The following is a 25,478-nucleotide window of genomic DNA, read 5'->3' on the forward strand; positions in this document are numbered from 1 at the left end:
ACGCCATGCTGACGCTCCTAGGCCTCTTACCCGTCTCTACTCAGACGCTGCCAGACCTAGTGCTACCACCTGTGCCCCCCCCCCTTCCCCCAATTCTCCTCCCCACAGCCTCCCTCACAGCTTTCCCAGAGCGTCGACCTGACTCATCCCCGAATCCCGACCCTGTCTTCTCCGCGCCTCAACCTGTCCACCCTCCGCAGGCCATGCCTACTCCTATCTCTGGGCTGTCTTCACCAGGGCTCTCTGTTGGACTAGAGGACGCGGGATCTCTCCCACTCCAGCTCTCGGCGCCTTTGGACCATGCTGATGACATGTACGTGGACTACATATCTCCCCCACGAAGGACGTCCCCTATCAACCTTTCGACATCACCCTCGTCGCTGAAACTATCGACGCACACTCATCCTGTCACTATGAGTAACTTGTCGATGTAATCCATGACCCTTCAGGCACAAACCCCTTTAAATGCATGGGTCGACTAGACAAGCATGAACTCTGCCTGCTTCCCTGTTGGGCGCTATAAAAGCTTCTTGCGTTACGCCTTGCACAAGTTGCAAGGGAGTGCCCAATAAACTCGCTCCCTCGCGGGGTAAATTAAAACCAACACAGCTGGGCGGCTATTCATATTGTACAGTCGGGGTCAAGAGTTCGCTCCCGCCCAAATTGAACCCAAATGAGATGAAACAGTCAGGGCAAGTCAGTTCGGAGACTCATTTCCGTGACTCAGTTTCACCGCCATCCAACTCAGTCACATCCCTCTGACAGCCTCTCCTGTTCAAAGTTACCAATGAACTTTTAACTTTCTCCCAACGAGTTTGACTTCCTCTTAAAGTTACAAGGGAACGCCACACACAATCTACTCAGTTTATACCTGTACCAGAGCGCCCTCGAACTAATAGACAGCATTACCAACACCAAATATACATACAACTACACTCTAACATGAGGTCTTTAACACACACGCACTAGCAACTCTGGGCAAAAGGTCAAGAGGGTAATAAATGTTTGTTAAACACAAACCTCAAGGACAGATGTTTTGTTCTTTCTATTCTCAGGCTGTTGTGTTGTTTCTCTGTGTGTGTGTGTAAGATCACTATACCCACCAAACACAGCGAGAGGATTAGAGAGCAGCGTATTAACTTAAAGACGAAGTTCTCCCAAACAAAGTGGCTCTAGAACCATTTTATATGTGTCGGAGAGCCGGGGACTGTGTGTGACTGCTGGCTCGACGTCTCTAGTGAAAATGGGTGAGTGAGTTGGTGACGAGTAAAGTAGAGCTACTATTACTTCGAAATATAAGTAAATGAAGTAAGTATAGACGGAGTTTATACTAGATACTTAAACCATTAGTTATGTTCCACTTAAAAATCTGGTTTAATTAATGAGGTAAGTGGAAGAGTGATTACAGTTACTTATGAAATCTGCCTTTGTTGACGAGGTAAAACAGGCAAAGGGATTAAAATCGTTTAGAAATCTGGTTAAGTAATCACTTGAAAAAAAATCAGACTTAGTTAAAATTAGAGTTCTGCATCTCATAATAATTTGTGTTGTTGTTGAAAGACTACTGTAAAAAAAAATAATTTTCTACGATCTTAAATACCTTACTTGTTTAAAGGCAGAAATATATTATAACATTAAATTAATAATGAAAGTAAATGGCAAATAATGAGATGTGATGTTCGCCTCACTCAACCAGACCGACTGTTTGTTTATTAGACACCAGAGAACGCGACGAGGTATGGAGCCCAGTCGACAGTGCCCCGTTGCCTTTTGGAGCCCAGTCGACAGTGCCCCGTTGTCTTCTGGAGCTCAGTCGATAGTGCCCCGTTGCCTTTTGGAGCCCAGTCGACAGTGCCCCGTTGTCTTCTGGAGCCCAGTCGATAGTGCTCCGTTGTCTTCTGGAGTCCAGTCGACAGTGCCCCGTTGTCTTCTGGAGCCCAGTCGATAGTGCTCCGTTGTCTTCTGGAGCCCAGTCGACAGTGCCCCGTTGTCTTCTGGAGCCCAGTCGATAGTGCTCCGTTGCCTTCTGGAGCCCAGTCGACAGTGCCCCGTTGTCTTCTGGAGCCCAGTCGATAGTGCCCGTTGCCTTTGGAGCCCAGTCGACAGTGCCCCGTTGTCTTCTGGAGCCCAGTCGACAGTGCCCCGTTGCCTTCTGGAGCCCAGTCGACAGTGCCCCGTTGTCTTCTGGAGCCCAGTCGACAGTGCCCCGTTGTCTTCTGGAGCCCAGTCGACAGTGCCCCGTTGTCTTTTGGAGCCCAGTCGACAGTGCCCCGTTGTCTTCATAATATATCACGCCAATGAAGTTAATAGACTCCGATACCGTCACCGAGGACTAGTTAAGACCTCCTGTTCCTTCAATTTAAGTGAATGCCTGGAAGTGGAGTGAAAATTCTACAGGAGTGATGTACCAGGTAACTACTTGGTGAAATTCCAGTGTTAAATATCTGAGAAACTCCGCAGTAAGTCACATCTATTAAGATATATAATACTGTATATTTCTTCCGCGACGTGTGATGAGGCTATAATCCACCCTGACAGGATTTTATATCAAGGAATGAGTTTGTATATCATGCTTGTGGTGACTGCGTACATGGAGGCGAGGCGTGACTGCGTACATGGAGGCGAGGCGTGACTGCGTTCATGGAGGCGAGGCGTGACTGCGTTCATGGAGGCGAGGCGTGACTGCGTTCATGGAGGCGAGGCGTGACTGCGTTCATGGAGGCGAGGCGTGACTGCGTACATGGAAGCGAGGCGTGACTGCGTACATGGAGGCGAGGCGTGACTGCGTACATGGAGGCGAGGCGTGACTGCGTACATGGAGGCGAGGCGTGACTGCGTACATGGAGGCGAGGCGTGACTGCGTACATGGAGGCGAGGCGTGACTGCGTACATGGAGGCGAGGCGTGACTGCGTACATAGGGGCGAGGCGTGGTGCTTGTTGCTGTGTGTGTGTATAGAGCGTGTGGAGGCAGACTTATCTCTGAAGGATCTCTCGCATGCAGAACTTAATATGAAGTTTGAAAGTTGATAGTCCACTCATTACCTCCTTGTGCCAGTTTTATTACATCTTTAAATAGATTGACTGAGAAGAACAGACAAGGCTTTTCTGACTGAAGTGCTCTGTTGCTGTTTTTTTTATGATTGCATGGTGTTCAATTTGCAACCTAGGCGTGTTTGCATGGTGTTCAATTTGCAACCTTCACTTTCTATTTATATTCTTTTGTCAACATTTGCCTACAGAACTAACTTTTATTCTGTTATTATTTCAGTCTTTGTTTTTTGTTAATGTTATCGCTCTAGAAGCTTCAACTCTAGTTCAATTTTCGTTTTATTCATCATCTAGTTTTTTTTTTTACGTTTCTGTATAAATCAGGTTTGAGTTTTGTTTATATTCTGTAATGCTCTGGCGCTTACGGGATATAAGGGTGCTCAACAAACTAGCCTCGTGCTGGAGTGGGGGGGGGACAACTTTTCAGAATGTAAGGAACAGCTCCTCACAGATACAGATTGCCCCGGAGGGTGCTAGTTTATTAGGCACCCCCTTACATCCTGTGCAACGTGAAGCGCAGAAGCGTTTACAGTGCCCAACTGGGAAGCATGCGGAGTTCATGCTTGCCTTTATGACTCATGCATTAAGGGCGTGGAAGCCTGAAGGGTCATGGGTTTTGTCAGCAAGTTACATAAAGTGACAGAATGATGAGTGTGTGGGGGGAGGGGAAATTCCCGGTACATTTCATCTGTTTATAGCAAAGCGTGGCAGGTCCCTAATAATGTCAAGTGCCAGGCCAGTGACTAGGAGGAGGGATATCTGGTCAGGGAGGGAAGAGGTGTTGGTAACGGCTGGGGACCCGTAGGAGGAGGTCATAGGGCAAGTGAGGAAGTAGTGACGGAGGGTGTGAGAGTCGGGTTGGCCACAAAGTTTACAAACAGTGCGGCCAGGCTCAGGGTTGCCAATGTACTCCCATAGGTACCTGTACCCTAGGCGCAGTCTCATGTATATAATCTGTTGAGATCGAGTCAGAGATTGATACTCTTTGTAGTGGCGGTTGGAGTCACCGGTTACAGCGTCATAGTGGCATAGTGTGACGCTGCCCCGTTGTTTCAGGTGTGTCCATTTTACGTCGAATGCTTCTCGTTGTGTGGCGTGTATGCGAGATTTGAGATGATTCAGGGAGAGGGCGAGGGTGGCTTCAATATCTTCTTCTTGTGTCGCTTCTTTGGCAAGTCGATCAACAGTGTCACAGGCAGTTATTCCTATATGTGACGGGATCCTCGCAGGAAACGTCAGAACCCCGCCTGTAACCCCGAGGGTGGTGCTGGTGCAGTATCAACAAAGAGTAGGTGGGTGACACTTCAACTCGGAGCAATTTACTGCTGACTCTTAACCCCCCAACATTCTAACCCTCCTTCACGGCTGGGGTGGTGTCTCTACTAGGAAAAAAACTGGCTCATTCATTTTTATTGACATGTTTTCGCTAAAATTTTATAACGTTTGTTACTGAAACTTACTTAAGAGTTATATCAATGTCATAACTTAAAACATTTATTACCTTTAACTAAAACAATCTACCGTGTTAGTGAAAACTCGTACAACTTATCACATCCATAACATCAATTAAGTTATGGAAAAATCTCCTGAATTTAATAAACAATTATGCATGGACTAACAAAGGCTACTACCTACTGTATCGGTTGTTCCATCCCCAACAAAAGGTTGTTCGTGCGTGATTCATCCTTAAGCGTTGCTTTATGAACGTTTGTTAGCTCGTTTGTGGTTCGTGAGCTCCAAGTGATATTTGTTGTGCTATTTTTCATAGTATGAAAATTGTGCCATTTTTTCCTGTGCCATTTTTTTCCGAGTACCGATAAATACTGTATAATTATCCAATTATCGCAAGGAATTATTAAATAACATTTAGTATATATCATCTGGATTACTACATGTAACATGGTGTTGGTAAATACTCGTAAGAATGGATGAAAACAATTCAGGACGCAATCATTCTGCCAAATTCTAAAATAGATGTGCTAGGCCTCACCATTTCCTCTAATATGTCATGGAAGTCACACATCCACAACATTGCTAAAACTGCCTCCCAAAAGCTGGGAATGCTGTACAAAGGCCGTAGCTCTACTTCACTCCTGAGCAGTTGCTTCAAGTATATAAGGGCTTCATTCGTCCTAACTTGGAGTACTGCTCTCATATCTGGGGTGGCTCTTCTTCTGTCCATCTGTTAGACAGGGTGGAATCAAAGGCATTTCGTGTTATTAACTCTCCTCCTTTAGTTGATAATCTCTCTTCCTTTCTCTTCGCCGCAATATTGCTTCACTCTCTCTCTTTTACAGGTACTTTAACGGGCAATGTTCGGTGGATTTGGCATCCTGTGTACCGCCGGCAAGGCCGTGGGCTCGTAAGACACGTCGCCAAGGTCAATATATAAGAACATAAGAACATGATACCAAAATGGGGAGAGTGATAAATTCAGACAGTGACTTTGAACACCTTCAAAGAGATCTAGATACCTTACATGAGTGGTCAGTAAACTGGCAAATGAATTTTAATACTGATAAATGCAAGGTACTACAGATAGGGAAGACGAATACAAACGTTAAGTATAAACTAGGTAACACGGAAATAGAAAACTAGTTTGTGAAAAAGATCTAGGTATATTTGTTAGCAACGACTTGAAACCTAGAAAACAATGTATTAGCGTTCGCAACAAGGCAAACAGGATTCTTGGGTTCATATCTAGGTCTGTGAGTAACAGAACTGCTGACGTTATCTTGAAACTTTACCTAGCATTAGTGAGGCCACACATGGATTATGCGGTTCAGTTCTGGTGTCCTTATTATAGAATGGACATAGATTCTTTGGAGAGAGTACAAAAGAATGACAAAAATGATCCATAATATTAGAAACCTTCCATATGAAGAAAGACTGAAAAGCTTAGGCTTACATTCATTAGAGAGGCGTAGAGTTAGGGGAGATATGATAGAGGTGTACAAGTGGGTAAGTGGGATTAACAAGGGTAAAATGGAAGATGTTCTGAAGCTCAGTAATAACGAAATAACTAGAACAAATGGCTTTAAATTAGATAAATTCCGATTCAGAAAGGATATAGGCAAGCACTGGTTTGGTAATAGAGTTGTGGATATGTGGAATAGGCTACCGAGTGCTATAGTAGGATCGGGGACGCTAGGGAGCTTCAAGACGAAGTTGGATAGACACATGGAAGTGCTGGGATGGGTGTGAAAGGGATCTGCCCTGTATGGGCCAGTCGGCCTCCTGCAGTATCCCACTTTCTTATGTTCTTAACTCAACAGTAACAGCCGAGTCGTACCCTTCACACAGTGAGCTTTGTCAGATCAAACTAGCGCCAGTAGAAAAACATACACCTATGAGATTGTTGTATGTAAATATGAGACTATGTTATCACCCCAGGGACTATCTTAGATACTACACGTGATGTTGCTGTCTATGTGTGTCATCAGTTCTCTGTGATGAAGCTTTGGTCTTGGCGGGAGGTGCAATGATTGAATATCAGACCAAAGCTTACAGCACAGAATTACATCACATATAACAGCAAGTACACTACAGACCTCGTGGTACCACCACATACCAGGTGGACACACCCCAAGACCCAAGGGAAGCGACACCGTCTGCTAATCACCTGAATTAGAGGGTGACCTCACCTGACCTAGACTCCTGGGCATGACCACACCTGAACACAGCTGTCCAGATCTAACCAGTTTAGTGTTAATTGGGCTAAGGTCAAACACCAACTGGGCCTCCCCCATATAAAGGCCTGCAGTCCAGCCCACGCGATTATTTCTGTTCGGGATTCTGACCTTGTCAGTCTGGTTGCTGTCATCTCTCTCCCGTCCGGGCCGTCAGACTGTCCACTCGCACAGAGTCACGCTCGTCTTCTCCCCAGGTCGGGGGGGCTTCCCGACCAGTCTTCCCGTCGTCACCAGCTAAGCAGAAGCCTCCCATAGGAGGCAGCCCAGCCAAGCACCCACTGGGCCTACGTCAGGGTACACGTGAGTCTTGTCAGGACTATCCCTAGGGTGAGTTACCTACTGTGGGAAGTGTATTCATTCATGTGTGTCCGAGAGTCAGTGTCAAGTAACGTAACATAATGTGTAGTACCCCGATATAATAATGATATTGACGTGTCCATGTCATTGAGTGACTTAATAAATAGTTGTACCGAAGAGGTGTTTAACAAGTTGTCCCTTTAAGAACATAATATATGTTGACGCTGAGTAAATAACATCCCGGCCAGCTACCAAACTCTTCTTATCTTTACATTCCTACTCTCTATACTTCTACCTATATATATATGTTTGTGTGTGTGTAATCTGTCTACGATAGGAAGGCCTGGGACCACACCTCGCTCATATAACATAAGAAAGTAAGGAGTCTGCAATAGGCCTGTTGGCCTGTGCATGGCAGCTCCTGTCGAGCGTTACTACCACTCTCTATCATCAATAAATCTATCCAGTCTCCTTTTGAAACTTTCCAGCGTTCCAGCACTTACTACATAGTTGCTAAGCTTGTTCCACTCGTCCACCACCCTATTTGTGATCACCATCTGTGAGGGAACTACTACACCACATGAGGTCCCTCATAACACCATCTGTGAGGGAATTACTAAACCACGTCAGGTCCCTCAAAACACCATCTGTGAGGGAATTACTACACGTCAGGCCCCTCATAACACCATCTGTGAGGGAATTACTACACCACATCAGGTCCCTCATAACACCATCTGTGAGGGAATTACTACACCACGTGATGCCCCTCATAACATAATCTGTGAGGGAATTACTACACCACGTCAGGCTCCTCATAACACCATCTGTGAGGGAACTGCTACACCACGTGAGGTCCCTCTTAACACCATCTGTGAGGGAATTACTACACCACGTGATGCCCCTCATAACATCATCTGTGAGGGAATTACTACACCACGTCAGGCTCCTCATAACACCATTTGTGAGGGAACTACCACACCACGTGAGGTTCCTTCTGACACCATCTGGGAGGGAGTTACTACACTACGTGTTTGCTGTTCAACACCTACATTAATCCGTATGTTCACTGTATATTCCTTTACCTTTCTTTAATGAAGGCTTTTGCTAAACCACCAATGTATGTAATAAAGTCATTTATGTCCAATGTGCTGCATATTTTCCGCCTTCGGGCTGCAGAACTTTTTCAACAAACCGTTAATTATTATTATTATTATTGTTATTATTATTATTACATGTAGCTTGCCGACATTATCCATGACCCTCCAGGCACTTGCGTCCTTAATCGCCCGAGTCAAAGCAAGTAAGCATGAATTCTGCAGTTTCCCTGTTGGGCGCTGTAAACGCCTTGACGCTTCGCCTTGCTAAAGAGGCAAGAGGGTGCCCAATAAACTAGCCACATCGCGGGGGCAAATCACATTATAATTTCCCTCATCTATGACGTCACGGTCCCAGGGAACCAATCACACGACGCCTCATCATAGGTCGACCCACAATCACTCACCACACTACCAGACTCAACACATGCAGTGGGCCAGTGGCCACTCGGCAAAAGTCAGCCTGACAGAGTGATATTCAGTCAGCCACTAACAGCGGTGGGCAAAGGGTGTGTGCGCGGGTGTGTGGCGCTCCAGTGCTATGGAGAGGTTGAGAGCTTTCTGATAGGCATTGGTTGTCGCTTTGTGGTAGCCACGAATGCTTAAGTACAAAGATATTTTAGTGCAATATACCGTAACCAGGCCACACCAAAGAGCTCTCTATTCTACCAACAATTATTCTTATTTAAACGTAAGTAGAGCGATTTATTTATTAATGATGTTATTATGTGTCGTGTTCCTTCCATTGTTAACTTTCATTTTTTTATAATTAGGCTTTAATTGTCCATATCGTGATGCGGGGAACATAGAGGTTTGTTTACGTAGTGTGTGAGCTTGTATGGGTCTTAGATACTATAAATCCTGTATTAATATTTACTTCTATCTATCTCTATGTATATATATATATATTTATGTTGATCAATATCTAGGTATTTGTATATCTATGTAAGGAAGATTAATTTGTTGAAGTGGTATAAACTCTCCTTTAACGGTTTAGTCGATCATAGAAAGCGGCAGAAATGGGAAGACTCAAGGGGTAACATAGCTATTTTACTGATATATTTTTTTGTAATGAATGCATTTCTTATTTTAATGGCGACCAAGTGGTTATTTCAATGGTGTCTAATTACTCATTGAAGCGGTATCTAAATAGTCATTACAGTGATGACATTAATTAATTTTCTGATTGTTAATTGTTTAATTAGGGGCAACCAAAGAGGCTTACTAGATAGCGTTCATGTTCCACAAATTTCCACTCATTCTTAACAAGCTCTTTGGGAGATTAGGACATTGATTATAACATAGTTTACCAGGAGTTTAGCAAGGTTTTTGATAGGGTCTCACACGACAGAGACAGAGATTCGGTAATATGCTCATACAAGTTCACAGTGATTGCGTATGTATTACTAGAGTGTGTAGATATACAGTACATAGGCAGTGTATGTATTCCAATACTGGACATAACTATTGGAGGTAGATAATTTATATAGCAAACAATGCATATTATAGACCATACAGGTGTACAAACATTGTGCGTAGACAGTGAATATATACAAACAATGAACCTAGACAGTGCAGGTATATAAGCATACATAGACAGTGCAGGTATACAAACAACGGTAAACAACAAGGAGTGATGGATAAGACTATTAAGAATTCATGTACGTATTGAGCAGGGCATTAACATGACACAAACATTGATAATTATGTATGCTGAAGATAAAAGTATTCGTATTTAAGCATGCTGACAACACAAGCATTAGTAATTAGTATGATGACAACGCAAGCATCAGTACTTAAGTATGCTGACAACTCAAGCATTAGTAATTAGTATGCTGACAACGCAAGCATTAGTACTTAAGTATGCTGACAACGCAAGCATTAGTAATTAGTATGCTGACAACGCAAGCATTTGTAATTTAGTATGCTGACAACGCAACCATTAGTAATTAGTATGCTGACAACGCAAGCATTAGTAATTTAGTATGCTGACAACGCAGGCATTAGTAATTAAGTATGCTGATAACTATTAACTAAATATGCTGAAAACACAAGCATTAGTAATTAGGCGTGCTGACGATACAATCATAATAATTAACGTTTTATTGAAAGCATGGTAGCCGGAAGGCTGAAAATATACAATTACATAATTGGGCAATGGGTTTCTTGATTTACAAAAGATATACAAGTAACATAAGTGATACAAATATGATATATAATAATTAGGTGTTGATAATGTTTACAATGGTTGGGACTGGGCTGTTCTTAGAGCAATCAGTTCGTGCTCATATGGGCTGGACGCGGTTGGGCAGGTGTGTGGCCAGGACAGTAGCTTGTGGCAATGAAAGTGTGCTCCATCCTTCAGGTTAGGTCAGGTGAAGCCGTGAGGTTAGGTCAGGTGAAGCCGTGAGGTCAGGTCAGGTTAGGAGTGCACTATAGGAACACTGTTTGGTAGTCAATCGTTCACTGATCACTTGAATGTTTTGCTGAATAAATCCCGGTGTAGTAAGGCTGGTAGAGCGTTAGGATAGAGAGGGGGGAGGGGCAAACAGACTGGGCCTGGCTGCTCAAACTGGGAGCGCCTTCAGGGCACGTCTTGTCTCGCTGGTGGTTGACAAGTATGCTGACAACACAAGCATTAGTAATTAAATTAGCAATTAAGCATGCTGACAGCGCATGCATTAGTAATTAGTATGCTGACAACACAAGCATTAGTAATTAAATTAGCAATTAAGCATGCTGACAACGCATGCATTCGTAATTAGTATGCTGACAACACAAGCATTAGTAATTAAATTAGCAATTAAGCATGCTGACAACGCATGCATTCGTAATTAGTACGCTGACGACACAAGCAATAGTAATTAAATTAGCAATTAAGCATGCTGACACCGCATGCATTAGTAATTAGTAAGCCGACAACACAAGCATTAGTAATTAAATTAGCAATTAAGCATACTGACAACGCATGCTTTAGTAATTAGTATGCTGACGACACAAGCATTAGTAATTAGTATGCTGAGAACCCAAGCATAAGTAATTAAGTATGCTGACAACACAAGCATTGGTAATTAATATGCTGACGACAAAAGTATCAGTAATTAAGTATGCTGACGACAAAAGTATTAGTAATTAAGTATGCTGACAACGCAAGCATTAGTATGCTGACAACGCAAGTATTAGTAATTCGTATGCTGACGACACAAGCTTAAGTATGCTGACAACACTATTAATTGAGTATGCTGACAACACAAGCATGAGTAATTAAGTATGCTGACATCACAAGCATTACAAATTAGTATGCTGACGACACAATCATGAGTAATTAAGTATGTTTTCAACACCACTAATTAAGTATGCTGACGACACAAGTATGAGTAATTAAGTATGCTGACGATACAATCATTAGTAATTAAGTATGCTGACGATGCAGGCAGCTACCAAACAGGGAGGTACTACCCCCTGGGAAGATATTGGTAGCATAATGTGTTGTCTAATTGTAGACCCTGTGCTCGGGTGAGCTAATCCCCGTTTAAAAATGAAAAAAGCAGGATTATTTAGGTATGCTAACGATACAAGCATGAGTAATTAAGCATGCTGACAGCACAATCATTTGTAATTAAATATGCTGACGACAAAAGTATAAGTAATTAAGTATGCTGACGACAAAAGTGTTAGTAATTAAGTATGCTGACAACGCAAGCATTGGTAATTACATATGCTGACGACAAAGGTATTAGTAATTAAGTATGCTGACGACAAAAGTATTAATAATTAAGTACACTGACGACACAAGAATGAGTAATTAAGTATGCTGTAGTGATGGGTTGTCAGACCACAGCTTACATCTCAGAAACAGTCCAGACCTGACCCGACATTAGGGGCGTCAAGTGTAAGGGTATCCCTCGCGGCCGCTCAAGGGGGTTACAAATCAACCAGCTCCCCTCCCCATGTCACACGGCCCCAACAAATATGTAAGAGACACAGTCAGAAGGAGCCACCTGCCGACTCTCCCCCAATATACACAATAATCTACAGTACATCTCAGAAAAGGTCCAGACCTGACCTTACATTAGCGGGGTCAAATGTAAGGGGACCCCTCGCAGCCCAAGTCAAGGGGTTACAAATCACCCGGCACGCAGTCAACAGAAGAGGCCACCTGCCTCCAATATATACAACAACTTTAGTCTCAGAAAAAGTCCAGACCTGACCCTACATTAGCGAGGTCAAATGTAAAGGGACCCTTCACCGTCTCCCAGTATATAGGACGTCGTAGCCCTCCCTCACTGGAGTCAAGGAGTCGAGGGAGCACAGTCAGACAGAGGAGTCGAAGGAGGAGAGTCGAGACAGTCAGACAGAGAGCCGGAGGCAAGCCCTCCTCCAGTTGGGAGCGAGAGTTTCCCTCCCGACTTCCCTCCGGACACCGGTGCCCAGCTAAGCAGTCTCCCATAGAGACAACCCAGAATCACCTGCTAGGCCTCCCCCAGGTCACGTGAGTTTTTGTCAGCTCTCCATAGGATGAGTTACTTAACGTGGGAAGTGTATTCATTTCATGTTGTGTCCCAGAATCAGTGTCTAGTAGCGTAATATGATGTCCTAGTAACGTAATATTATGTCCTGGTAACGTAAATATAATGTCCTAGTAACTTCGATAGAAGCTGTTATAAATGTGTCCATGTCATTGTCGTAATTAATAAAGAGTTGTAACAAAGCGGTGTTTGAGAAGTCGTCCTTAAGAACGTAGTAGATGTGTATTGAAATGTAAGATAAGTGTATTGACAGTGTCACGCTACCAAACTCTTCCTCTGTTTTACATCCTCTTACTATCAATATTCTTCCTATTATGTAATCTTTTCATTGTGAGTCCTTCATTATAATGCTGACGATACAAGCATGAGTAATTAAGTATGCTTACAACACAAACATTGGTAATTAAATATGCTGACGACAAAAGTATAAGTAATTAAGTATGCTGACGACAAAAGTGTTAGTAATTAAGTATGCTGACAACGCAAGCATTGGTAATTACATATGCTGACGACAAAGGTATTAGTAATGAAGTATGCTGACGACACAAGCATGAGTAATTAAGTATGCTGACAACACAAACATTGGTAATTAAATATGCTGACGACAAAAGTATAAGTAATTAAGTATGCTGACGACAAAAGTTTTAGTAATTAAGTATGCTGACAACGCAGGCATTAGTAATTAGTATGCTGACGACACAAGCATAAGTAATTAAGTAATAAGTATATTGACAACACTACTAAAGAAGTATGCTGACAACCCAAGCATGAGTATTTTGGTATGCTGACGACATAAGTATGAGTAATTAAGTATGCTGACGATACATTCATTAGTAAATAAGTATGCTGACGACGCAAGCAGGATTATTTAGGGATGCTGACGAGACAAGCATGAGTAATAAAGTATGCTGACAACCCAAGCCTTGGTTAATTGAATATTCTGACGCCAAAAGTATTAGTAATTTATGACACAAGCATTAGGAATTAAGTATGCTGACGACACAGGCATTAGTAATTAAGTATGCTGACAACACAAGCATTAGTTATAACGCACCAAGTCGATTAGGTATGTGTCACCTGATTAACCACCACAATGCTAACCTAACCTTAACCTAGCCAGTGGAATAACATACATATTGTAACTATGAGGGAAGCGCGGTTATTGTTTGTAAAATGTAAGGTTGCATTATCGCCTCAGGAACTATTTTAGATACTTATATTACCAGTTCTCTGGCACCATTGTTGATTTTATGATCTGGCGGCTGCTCCCACTTGCCTTCCATGGCGGCACATCTGCCCCTTCCTTTGGCAGGTGGAGCCATCTTGAATGTGCCTTACCACACCCGTCGATGTCGCATGGGCGGAAGCCAGACATACAGTTGCTAGCTTGATGCCGGCCCCTTAGGCACAAGAAGCAATAGCCCAACTCTTTGACTGTTCCTTTTTTCCATCTTTGCTAACTTTCGGAAGTTTGAGCATTGTGGCAGCCGATGAGGGCCATGACAAAGTGGACAATCTCGTTCTCCCACGTCGTTGGTCACAAGAGTCATGGCTTGTTTGCTAGATCGGTCTTTTCCCTCGTACCTCAAGCTAGTGTATCGAGTATGCACCCTTTTTGCCTCCTTCGCTCTGCTTTGTATGAACTGCCAGATGTCCCTTATTTTCATGTGGCCATATCTCTTTGGAGGGTGATCGAGGACTGCAATCTCATACCTTTCTTGTAAATGACCAGGAAGCCTTTCAATTATGCCTTTCTTTACGAGGAGATGCTCGAGGGTTTCTTGTGAGTACATGGACTCGAAGCTGCAAATGCACGCCTGAAGTTCATCGGCCAAGTCCTGCAGGCCCTCGCTGGTTATTTTGACAGGTGGTCCGTTGATCAGGTTCATCAATAATTCTTCGATATGGGAGTCCTCGTCACCATACCGGTCCTTCAGGGTACTCAGGGCCTTTCTATAGCCCTCAGAGGACTTCATCCTGGTGAATGGGTACAGAACATTCCGAATATCACTTGAACACGAGTGGATTAACATTTGAAGTTTCTCCGAATCTGGGGCAGTGGCGGTTCCCACATATCTCTTGAAGCTATTCATGTAGTCACAATATTCTCCACGGCTCTCCCCTTTGAAAGTAGGGATGCGCGCATTTTGCATGTGGTAGGATGACAGCATGTCCTTCAGTGAAGTTGAGGTGCTGCCGGATTCTTCCTTGCCGCCGCACTTATCTCTCCTTTCAGGCTGCTCCATTTCAACTCGTTGCACGTCTTCGTCGGTCGATTCCTCATGGCCCTTGGGGCGTCCAGTCATCACAGTGGGAGACTTGCCAAGAGTCCCCCCTAATGTTGTCTTCAGCCTGGGTTGGTCGCTCCCTTCGTCCAAACGTCGTGCTGTGCTCCCTTTTGCAAAATATGCTTCCAGCATTTTAGTCACGGTTCGTCGTACTTCTCCCATTATGTTAGATCCGGGATTTTGGTCAGGTGCTGAGCATTCAGACTCGGGCAGAGGGTGGCCCCTTCCAGCTTCTGTGGCCATAACATCGTGGTCGTTCAGCTCTGGAGGGACAACTACTGCCTCTGGGACTTGGTCACCTTCATCCATGTTCACATTTCCCTTTCGTTGCTCTGGATCCATTCCCGTTACCTCTGGTCCTCTTATTGAGAATTATTTTCAGCTCTGGTTAGGTCTCGAAGTTTGTTCGATGAACCACTGCTCACTGACTGTATTTGCGTTCGGTGGTGTGGCTCGCTGCTTGTATGTATGTTTGACAATAGTAGGTCACTGTTGGTTGCTTATGGTGTTACAAGCGACATCTTCACTGTCGGTTACTTACGGTGTTACAAGTGAATCACTACAGGTTGTTTACGGTGTCACAAATTGGGGTGATATTAAGTTAATTTAATCACACTTACCTCGTAATTCGTTAAGTTGGTTATTTGTTACCTCAAACCCGGTCAGCTGCCCCTTATGATCACTGGTGCGCACACACACACACACGGGTTTGCCTCACTGGGTGCGTGGGCCGGCTTGTTACAAACAAACGCTCAGAGCACCGTACGCTTGAACCGAAAACTTTATGACACTGTGGGTGGGTGGCTGATTGACGATCTACGTTGTTCCACGCTGAACTCCTGGCGTTGGTGACGTGTCCTGTGATCCCCTTTTCTCCTGGTAGTTGAGTATTCCCTTCGATGCCCTCCCCCTTTTGTTTTGACTGAAAACGCCTTAGTTAAGGACGTTCAGGTGACGGGCAAGTCGAAGGGAATGATTGAAACCCGTCTTTTGACGCATTCAATATTTATTGATGTGATCAAAGCCTGCAGACAACAAGGCGTTCATTAGTATTACATGGTGATCTATCTGAACATAATTAGTCTCACACAATTTATCTTAATTATAATTGATTATTGAGCATAATGACATGATACAAAGTTCATAACTCTATTAATCTTAGCTACACTTCATTCCGCGTTGCCTTATTGCTCCAGATAAGGCAGGAACGAGTGGGCATAATTAGTCCACAATATTTCAGTACTGAGGGGTATGTCATCACTTTGGCTGTACTTACAAGTGCGGGTCAGTGCGAACCAGTATGGTGTTCCAAGGGAAGATAGTTCTGTGTAAATTGTTCCAGTACAAAACTCGGCCAGGATTGGGAGTTGTTGTTCACCACTGCTAGCAGAGTGTTGATCCTCACAGCATCACTTGAGGGGGGCAGTGTCCAGGCGGCCACGCCGCCTTTTAATCCATACATTAGCAGAGTCATGATCTCTTCTCCGTAAACACCGCCCACCCCCTAATCTTTGTTCGGGTAAGGCAGCAAAAACGTCAGCACTGACACTAGTGTTGACGACAACATTGAAAACACTCCCGGCGATGCCAGCACTTACGCCAGTAGCGATGACACTCCCGGTGATAAAGAGTCCAGGTGGCCACGCCGCCGTTAACACCGGTCACCCCCTAATCTTTGTTCGGATAAGGCAGTAAAAACGTTAGCACTGACGCCAGCGGTGAAAACACTCCCGGCGCTAAACACCGCCCCCAGCTGCCACATCTGTCGAGGTAACAGGTCGCGTGGTGGGGGGCATCACTCGAGAGGGCGATCTGTGTCATGAGATCCATGACACCCTCTCAGCGCTCACGCCAGTGGTGATGACACTCCCGGCGGTAAACACCGCCCCCCCCAGTCGCTACATCTGGTGTGGTAACAGGCCGTGTGGGGGGGAGGCACATGGTCGTTGACACCAACGATAAAGCCAGCGGCGATAACAGTTGCATTATCGCCTCAGGAACTATTTTAGATACTTACATTACCAGTTCTCTGGTATGGAACACCCAAGCGCGACACCCCCTCTCTCAGCTGCCGTTTTAAACTATCAAAGTCTGCCCTTCTGAAATCTGGGACTTTAATGGAATTCCCTTTACGTCTGACCTGAAAATCTAACTGGAATCTAATTTCTTTGTGATCGCTGTTTCCAAGTTTGTTCCCTACCTCGACATTGCTTATGAGGTTTTCTCTGTTCGACAGAATTAAATCGAGTGTATTATTACCCCGGGTGGGTTCGGTTATATGTTGACTTAGGAAACAGTCCTGGATCGTTTCGAGAAAATCCTCTGATTCTGAGTTACCCGTAAGGTCAGTCCAATCTATTTGGCCAAGGTTAAAATCGCCTACTATACAGACTTTGTTGTGTATGGAAGCCCTGCGCATTTCATCCCAGATAAGTCGCTCATTAACTCTATCAAGATTGGGAGGTCTATATATTACTCCTATGATTAATTTTTCCCTACCATCGATTAATTCTATCCAACTTGTTTCTGTATTCCGCTCAGTTTTTATTTCCTTATTTATTTCACACTTCAGATTATCCCTGACATAGATGGCGACTCCGCCTCCTTTCCTGGACGTCCTATCGGTATGGAACAATTTGTAATCCGCAATTTGGTATTCGACAGGTAACTCACGTGAGTCTAGGTTGATCCAGGTTTCAGTGAATGCTATTATATCGATTTTTTCGGTACATATACTTCTACTGTTCGCGCAGTAGACATTTAAGTTAGTCGTGTTCAGGGTCCTCCCTTTACCGCGTTTAGGTTTAAACTCCCTGTCTAATTTAGTTTTGTCATCATTCCTAACACTATTTCCCTGTAATCTTTCACTTTGTTTAACCGCTCCCAATGCAGTCTCCTCCACCCCTGTGCCCATATGCTCCCCTAGCAGTTTAAAGACTTCGATATCTTTGGAACTGCCCCCTATAGAGACCCAGCCAGGGTTGCCACCCCAACCCGAGACAGGTGTACCCCATCCCGAGACAGGTGTACCCCATCCCTAGCATAAAGGTCCCTTCTGCCGTAGAAGTTGTCCCAGTTGTCAGTGAATGGGACTGATATTGACTTGCAATATCCGTCAAGACGGCCGTTGACACAAACTGCCCTTGACAACCATTCATTGCTAACTCTCCTTCTAGGCAGGACACCACATATGATAGGGATCCCTCCCTTAGTCCTAATACGATCTATAGCTGTCTTGAACTTATCAAGAAGCTCTTCATTCCTACACCGGCCAATATCATTGTCTCCTGCATCCTGTCAACTATATCCCCCACCCCAGCCTCTGGCAAACACACCCTCATCCTATTTTTTTTTACCACAAAAGGCTCTGTCCAAGTACCTTACCTGTGAGTCACCAACAATTAAAGTTTTTATACCTTCCTTGTCAGCCCTGTCCCTGACTGTATTAACGTCCAATTCGTCTATCAAGGGACTGAACGAGTTGGTACAATTAGCTGCTGTTGTTGTCGTATCTTCACACAGTCGAGGACGTAGTGTTAAAGTGTGTGGCCATATGTCTGGCCACACACTTTACATTTAGTCTTCTTACATCTGCTTGAGGAACATACTGCCAGAGGCGGATGGAGTGCATAATGGCGGGAGGCCTACAATACCCAGGACCAGTGGCCTAGAAAACCCCCAAGCGCCAGGTGACAAGGATTTCTCACTTTCGTGTTGATGACCCTGTTAATCCAATAAACGTTACTCCCGCCAGCAGTAAGGACCTGTGTGGGTCACGCCAGGAACAAGACTATAGTAAACAAGACACCGCCATAAACTACCCGAGATAAGATCGATTTGTGAAAGTGACCTAGAAATGCTATTAATGGGTTGGTGACTTAACTGTTGTCATTTCTTATGTTCTTATGACTTGGTGACTTAACTGTTGTCATGGCTTGGTGACTTAACTGTTGTCATGGCTTGGTGACTTCACTGTTGTCATGGCTTGGTGACTTAACGTATTTTCTTTATCAAACTTGTACCGTGTGAAGTCCTTGTAGTTGTCACACACAAATAATTGTTTCTGGTTAAAGTTTCAGACCCAAATTGTCGTCTTTTCTCTTTTTATTATAGAAATACGTCTAAGCACAATTAAAGTATGTTATCACCATAACTACTGTACACCATGAGCAGGAAGCGATACAGGGAGCTTCAGATAACTGGGTCAACTGAGGGTTACCAGCTAGTTATTTGATGACCTCTGCTGGACATTGGTGCACAAGGTTTATTTGGAAGACTTTGAGGCTACATGACTTAATGCCACTTGCATCAGTAACCTATTTGCTAGACACTTTCTCGTGGTTTAATTACCATGCGTGATGTAATTACTGTATATAAAACCAAGGTATGCAGCCCACAGTTATACAAATATTACTGTCTATTAGATAGGGACTAATGCAAGATGAATTTGAGCTTAACACTGAAACAAATCTTAGATCTAACAGAGATGCGATACCTTTGGATAAGCCAGTCTAAGTGGTCCACTCCTCCCATATATTTGTTATACTGGGATATGAGAAATGGCTGAGGAACAAATATTTCCTTTCCATGGCTGGTTGACCATCTTTTAGCATTTCCAACAGAGGTGGCAGACTGATGATTGCTTGCAATTGTGAAAACGCTGTTGTCATGCCATTTCAAAAAAAAGAGTTCTTCCTTTTCTTCAAATTTGTAGTCATAGGATCCACGATTTTCCTTTTTCAGGGATTTGTCATCCTTCAGGGGACATCTGGATGTTCTGTTTGAACGTACTGTACCCGTGATTCTGATTCCTAAGGATTTCATTTGTACAAATAGGTTATAACTTGAGAAAAAGTTATCAACATAAATTTCATGATCATTGGGGTTCTCTAGGTGATTGGTCATTGATAAAACCACTCTTGAACCTAGACTGTCAGCGTTCTTGGTATTGGAAGTAGGATTTTTTTGTTTTCCTTGATATAAATCCATTCCAAAACAATAGGCACTAGTGGCACAACATGGCACCCACTGCTTGAAACCAAATCTTATTGGCTTACCTCTTATAAATTGTTTTAGAGAGCTTCTTCCATAGTATCTTACTATCTGTCCATCTTCTGTCTATACATAGAAAATGTTTTCAGCATAAAAACGTTTGCCTTGTAAACTGTTTTCTCTTTTATGCAACATCCATAGAAAATGGAAAAAATGGAGTCCTAGTGACCATGGTCCTTATTTTAGGACCAAACTTTTAGAGCATGCTATATTTGAGCAAAATTACTTTCAAAGATTTTCTTGACTGTATAGGACAGTTAGAACATTCATTTATACTATATACAAATATGGGTTGGATATAAGTACTACTTACCAAAAAATTTTTGATTGAATAATAGATGAAACTGAGTGTATCCTTTCCCTCAAGAGTTTCACACTGTACTGAAAACTGAGACATCAGTGTTGCCAATATACATCAGACAGTAGGTGTAATATTTGAAAGACACTCCAGTCTTGATGACTAACTAAAGATCTCAGAAAAATACAGGTGTTGCAGAAATATGATGAATTATCCTTCTGGTCCTAAAAAAAGGACCATAGGCGCTAATGGGTTAAACACTCAAGGTTTGTAATTTGTATTAGTATCTGTATTACCTTAAGAGTTAACATAAGAACATAAGAATTGGTGGAAACTGCAGCGGGCCTATTGGCCCATACTGGGCAGTCCCGTTTACACCCAACCCCTATTGCTCATATAAGCATCCAACCTCTGTTTGAAGCTATCCAGCATATTCGAGTTAATGATGATATTTGGTAACTTGTTCCACTCGTCCACTAATCTGTTTCCAAACCAGTGTTTACATATTTCTTGCCAAATCTAAATTTTTCTAATTTAAAACCATTGTTACGAGTTCGCTCCTGGTTGAATAGTTGGAGTACCTTTGTAATGTCCCCTTTGTTTAGCCCTGACTTCCATTTATACACCTCTATCTACGTCTCTCGAGGGAGTGCAAATTAAGATGCTTTAACCTGTCTCTATACTCAAGGTTCCCAATGCCCCGGATTAGTCTTGTCATTCTCCTCTGAATCCAAGGATTCTATATCCATTCTGTAATACGGTGACCAGAACTGAGCTGCGTAATCCAGGTGTGGTCTCACAAGTGCAAGATACAGTTTTAGGATGACCTCGCTAGTCTTGTAACTAACACTCCTTTGTATGAAGCCAAGTATTGTACTTTATTAACCTTGTTACGTGCAAAAACACATTGTTTACTTGGCTTAAGGTTCCTGCTTCATTACAAGTACTCCTAAATCTCACTCGCATCTCAATGGCATCGTTGTTCATCTGGTAACTGGTTTCCCTGTTTACATCTCCTATACTGAGTACTCTACATTTGTCCACTTTGAATTTCATCTGCCATTTTTCAGACCATTCGAAAAATTTGTTTAGATCTTCCTGTAGTTTTGCGGAGTCCTCGTCAGATTTAATAACACGTCCTATTTTAGTGTCATCAGCAAATTTACTTGCGTTGCTGTCTATGCCGATATCTATGTAATTTATGTATATAATAAATAATAATGGTCCAAGTACTGAGCCTTGGAGAACTCCACTAGTGACGTTGCTCCAATGGGATTTAGTGCCGTTATGCTCACTCGCTGTTTCCTGTCCTGTAACCACGCCCTAATCCATTTAAGGATATTACCTTTGATGCCATGTGCTTCTCCCTTTCTAATTAGTCTTTCGTGGGGGACTCTGTCGAAGGCTTTGCTAAAGTCGAGATATTCCACATCATAATTGTGTTCCTCGTCCACTGATTCGAAAACTGATGAAAAGAATGTGAATAGATTAGTTAGACATGAACGCCCGCTTGTGAAGCCATGCTGGGAATCATTGATCAATCGGTGCTTCTCCAGGTGATTTCGAATAGAGTTTGAAATGATTGCTTCCAGTAATTTGTCTACTATTGATGTTAGACTGACTGCGCGGTAGTTAGAGGATAGTGATCTATCCCCCTTCTTGAAAATCAGTATTACATTCGCTATCCTCCAGGATTCTGGTACTACACCTGTTTTTAAGGACTTGTTAAATAACTTTGCTAAGGGCATACTAAGCTCTTCCTTACATTCCTTTAATACTCTGGCAAATATCTCACTGGGACCAGGTGACTTATTAGGCTTTAGTTTGTCTGTTTGCTTACTAACATCGTTACTAGTCACTACTATCTCGCTTAATTTGTTTTTTTCACTATCTCTGAATAGAGTCGGTGCCTCGGGTATCCTGTTTAAATTTTCGGTGGTGAAAACTGTTGAAAAATATTTATTCAAATTATTGCTCATTTCTCCGTCTTTATCAGTTAGCTCGCCGGTATCCGACCGCATTGGTCCAATCATTTCTCGTGTTTTAGTTTGATACATTTGGTAGAATCCTTTGGGGTTTGTCTTCGCCTCCCTTGCTATCCTTACCTCATTATTCCTGTTAGCTTTCCTATTCTCGCTTTTAACCCTACTCGCCAATACCTTATAATAATCCCGGAGGTAAATTTCGCCACGATTTATCCTTCTACCTATAGCCTTCCTTTGGCCAATGATGTTCTTTAAATAATTATTTATCCATTTAGGGTCATTGTTGTCTGATCTGAGTTTTTTGTATGGTATGTTCTGCCTTTGTGCATTAAGTAACTCCTTATTTAAATTGTCATGGAACTCGGCAATCTTGTTATCAGGTCTGTCTCAGCCGCCAGGTCGCCCTCTGTGGGTGCATTGAGTGAGGTCACCTCATGCGAGGTCATGTAGCTCACCCCCAAGCGCGACACCCCCTCCCTCAGCTGCCTCTGTCAAAGTTTGCCCTTCTGAAATCTGGTACTTTAGTGGAATTTTCCTTACGTCTGCCCTGAAAATCTAACTGGAATCTAATTTCTTTGTGATCGCTGTTTGCAAGCTCGTTCCCTACCTCAACATTGCTAATAAGGTTTTCTCTGTTCGACAGAACTAAATCGAGTATATTATTACCCCGGATGGGTTCGGTTATATGTTGACTTAGGAAACAGTCCTGGATCATTTCGATAAAATCCTCTGATTCTGAGTTACCCGTAAGGTCAGTCATTTTTCAAATGTGCTGACAGTTGTTTGTTAAGTCGCATTTACTTGGTGAACCCTATGGTGGTCCACTGTGCAGTCTCTTGAGTTCATGTATTTTTACTTTTCTTAGTTATTTCCCAACCTTTTATATTACATATTTATTTCTTATGATAAACAAATAGTGACTCTTTAAAGTTCATGATGGCAAAATCAACCTGCAGAATAATTTTTAAGATAGGTATTATTAAGTTTCCTTACCAATTCTGTGACACTTTTAAGTACAGTCAGTTCTGCTATAACGCAATAGTTGTGTTCTTGTAAAACATCGCGTTCTAGAAATTCCCGCAATAGAAATAACAGGGCTTATGGAGAAAATAGGGTTAGGTGCAGATTACTCGAAATCGAAAAAAAATTTAGTAGTTAGCCTAACACAAAGGATAGCACAGCCTAAATAAATGTTACATTCATATCTAATAATGAAATCATACAGTAAATGTTACACTTTACCTTGAAAAAATATGAATATAACTTGGTCCCAGATCGCTTTTTCGTTTGATCTTCTATCCAAACACTTAGAAGCCATTCCATCTCCTCAAGTTCCTTTGGCCATGATCTCACACTTTTGCTAGCACTCAAGGTTTTTCCAGCAATACAGCTTGCTTTAATCTTTCCTGCATTGTCTCTAATGGTGCGTAAAGTAGACTCCTTTATTCCCGTTGCATGCACAATATCACATGTTCTTTCCTTATTTTCAAAACGCTTGACAACATCAAACTTTTCTTCAAGTGTTATAGCCTTTCTTTTAAGATCACCACCGGAAATGCGATCACCAGAACGCTTCCCGGAGATATTCTTATTTTCCATAGTCACAAAATTGGAGAAACAGTAATAAAAAATCACTGAGGACGCTTAAAAACTTCCTACGTGTTTCAAACTGATCGTGTGGTGTAAACAGAGCGCGCGGGTCTAAAACGCTACGTATTTTGTTTTTCTCTCTTATTTAAAATTTTGCAATTTACATATACTGTACAGGTATACTGTATACATAAATGTTACATAAATTATTTCTGCAATTCTTCACAAACAAAACACAAATCAATTGAACATGTTCGTGTTTTACAAATATTGTTCTCTATTCATCAATTGCCTTACAACCAATTCACGTTGACAAAACACGCGTTATAGCAGAACTCACTGTATACAGATTTGGTTTAGAAACTTGGTAAATTAAATATTTTATTGTGAAAATGGAAATGCCGTTCTTATTGGAGGCAAATTGCTGGAAGCAATAGTAATTTAAAATAAATTTGATATTACCTCGAGAAACACAAATTGATCAACATGGCTTCACAAATGGGTGGTCGTGTCTGACAAATCTATCATCATTCTTTTCAACTGTTTTCGAATCAGTGGATGATGTACACGATTATGATGTGGTTTACCTTGACTTTAGCAAAGTCTTCGACAGGGTTCCCCACAAAAGACTAATGCTGTACGTAAAGTGGATGGAATTGGTTGGAGATGTTCTAAATTGTAGTTTAACACAATGTAACCTTTTTCTTCTCTATTTTCAATTTCTTTCTGTTCTTTTTTTTTCGCCCCCTAGGCCCCGTTGTGGGTCGTTTGATCTGTGCCCAGGTGGGCTAATTCTCATAAAAAAAAAAAAGACAGATACCTGATGAACAACGATGTTATAGAGAAATCCGACTGTGAGAAAGATTTAGGAAAATGATAAATAGGAATCTTAAGCCAAGTAAACAATGTGTATTTGCTCAAAACAAGGCTAATAAAATACTTGGGTTCATACAAAGGAGTGCTAGTTACAAAACTAGCGAGGTCATCCTAAAATGATATATTGCGCTTGTGAGACCTCACTTGGATTACGCAGTTCAATTCTGGTCACCGTACTACAGAATGGATATAGAATCCCCAGAAAGAATTCAGAGGAGAATGACAATACTAATCCCGGGCATAAGGAACCTTGAGTACAGAGACGTAGAGTGAGGGGCGATATGATCGAGGTTTATATATAGAAGTCAGGGCTAAACAAAGGTGACACTACAAAGGTATTCAAACTATCCAACCAGGAGCGAACTCGTAACAATGATTTTAAGTTAAACAAATTTAGATTTAAGTGCGAAATAGGTGAACATTGGTTTGGAAATAGAGTAGTGCACGAGTGGAACAAGTTACCAAATATCATCATTAACTTGAATACGCTGGATAGCTTCAAACATAGGTTAGATGGATATATGAGCGATAGGGGTTGGGTGTAAATGGGACTGCCCAGTATGGGCCAATAGGCCCATTGCAGTTTCCTCGATTCTTATGTTCTAAATCTTTGAAATACAGTATACATCGATTAAAAGTTTAGTTTTGTTTAAGACCATTTTAACGAGCCAATTATAAATAACTCTGTACAGTACTTTTTAAAATTATTTTACTTTACTAATTTTGTA

At 42.5% G+C, this 25,478-nt stretch overlaps 1 protein-coding gene across 2 annotated transcripts in view; it reads left to right on the top strand.

Annotated features, from left to right (window-relative positions):
- LOC121864065 overlaps positions 1 to 25,478 on the top strand; it is a 49,741-nt gene that overhangs the window by 18,479 nt on the left and 5,784 nt on the right. The window contains exon 1 of one of the 2 annotated variants that reach the window (XM_042362965.1): positions 8,590 to 8,823. The exons of the other annotated variant lie outside the window; for it this stretch is intronic. The gene's annotated coding sequence lies outside the window, so the exon portion shown is untranslated. Of the gene's footprint in view, positions 1 to 8,589; positions 8,824 to 25,478 lie in introns of those variants that run through there. 2 annotated transcript variants of the gene reach the window in all.

Source organism: Homarus americanus, unplaced genomic scaffold (assembly GCF_018991925.1).
Source record: "Homarus americanus isolate GMGI-L3 unplaced genomic scaffold, GMGI_Hamer_2.0 scaffold36622, whole genome shotgun sequence".
In the NCBI taxonomy this organism is placed as follows: domain Eukaryota; kingdom Metazoa; phylum Arthropoda; class Malacostraca; order Decapoda; family Nephropidae; genus Homarus; species Homarus americanus.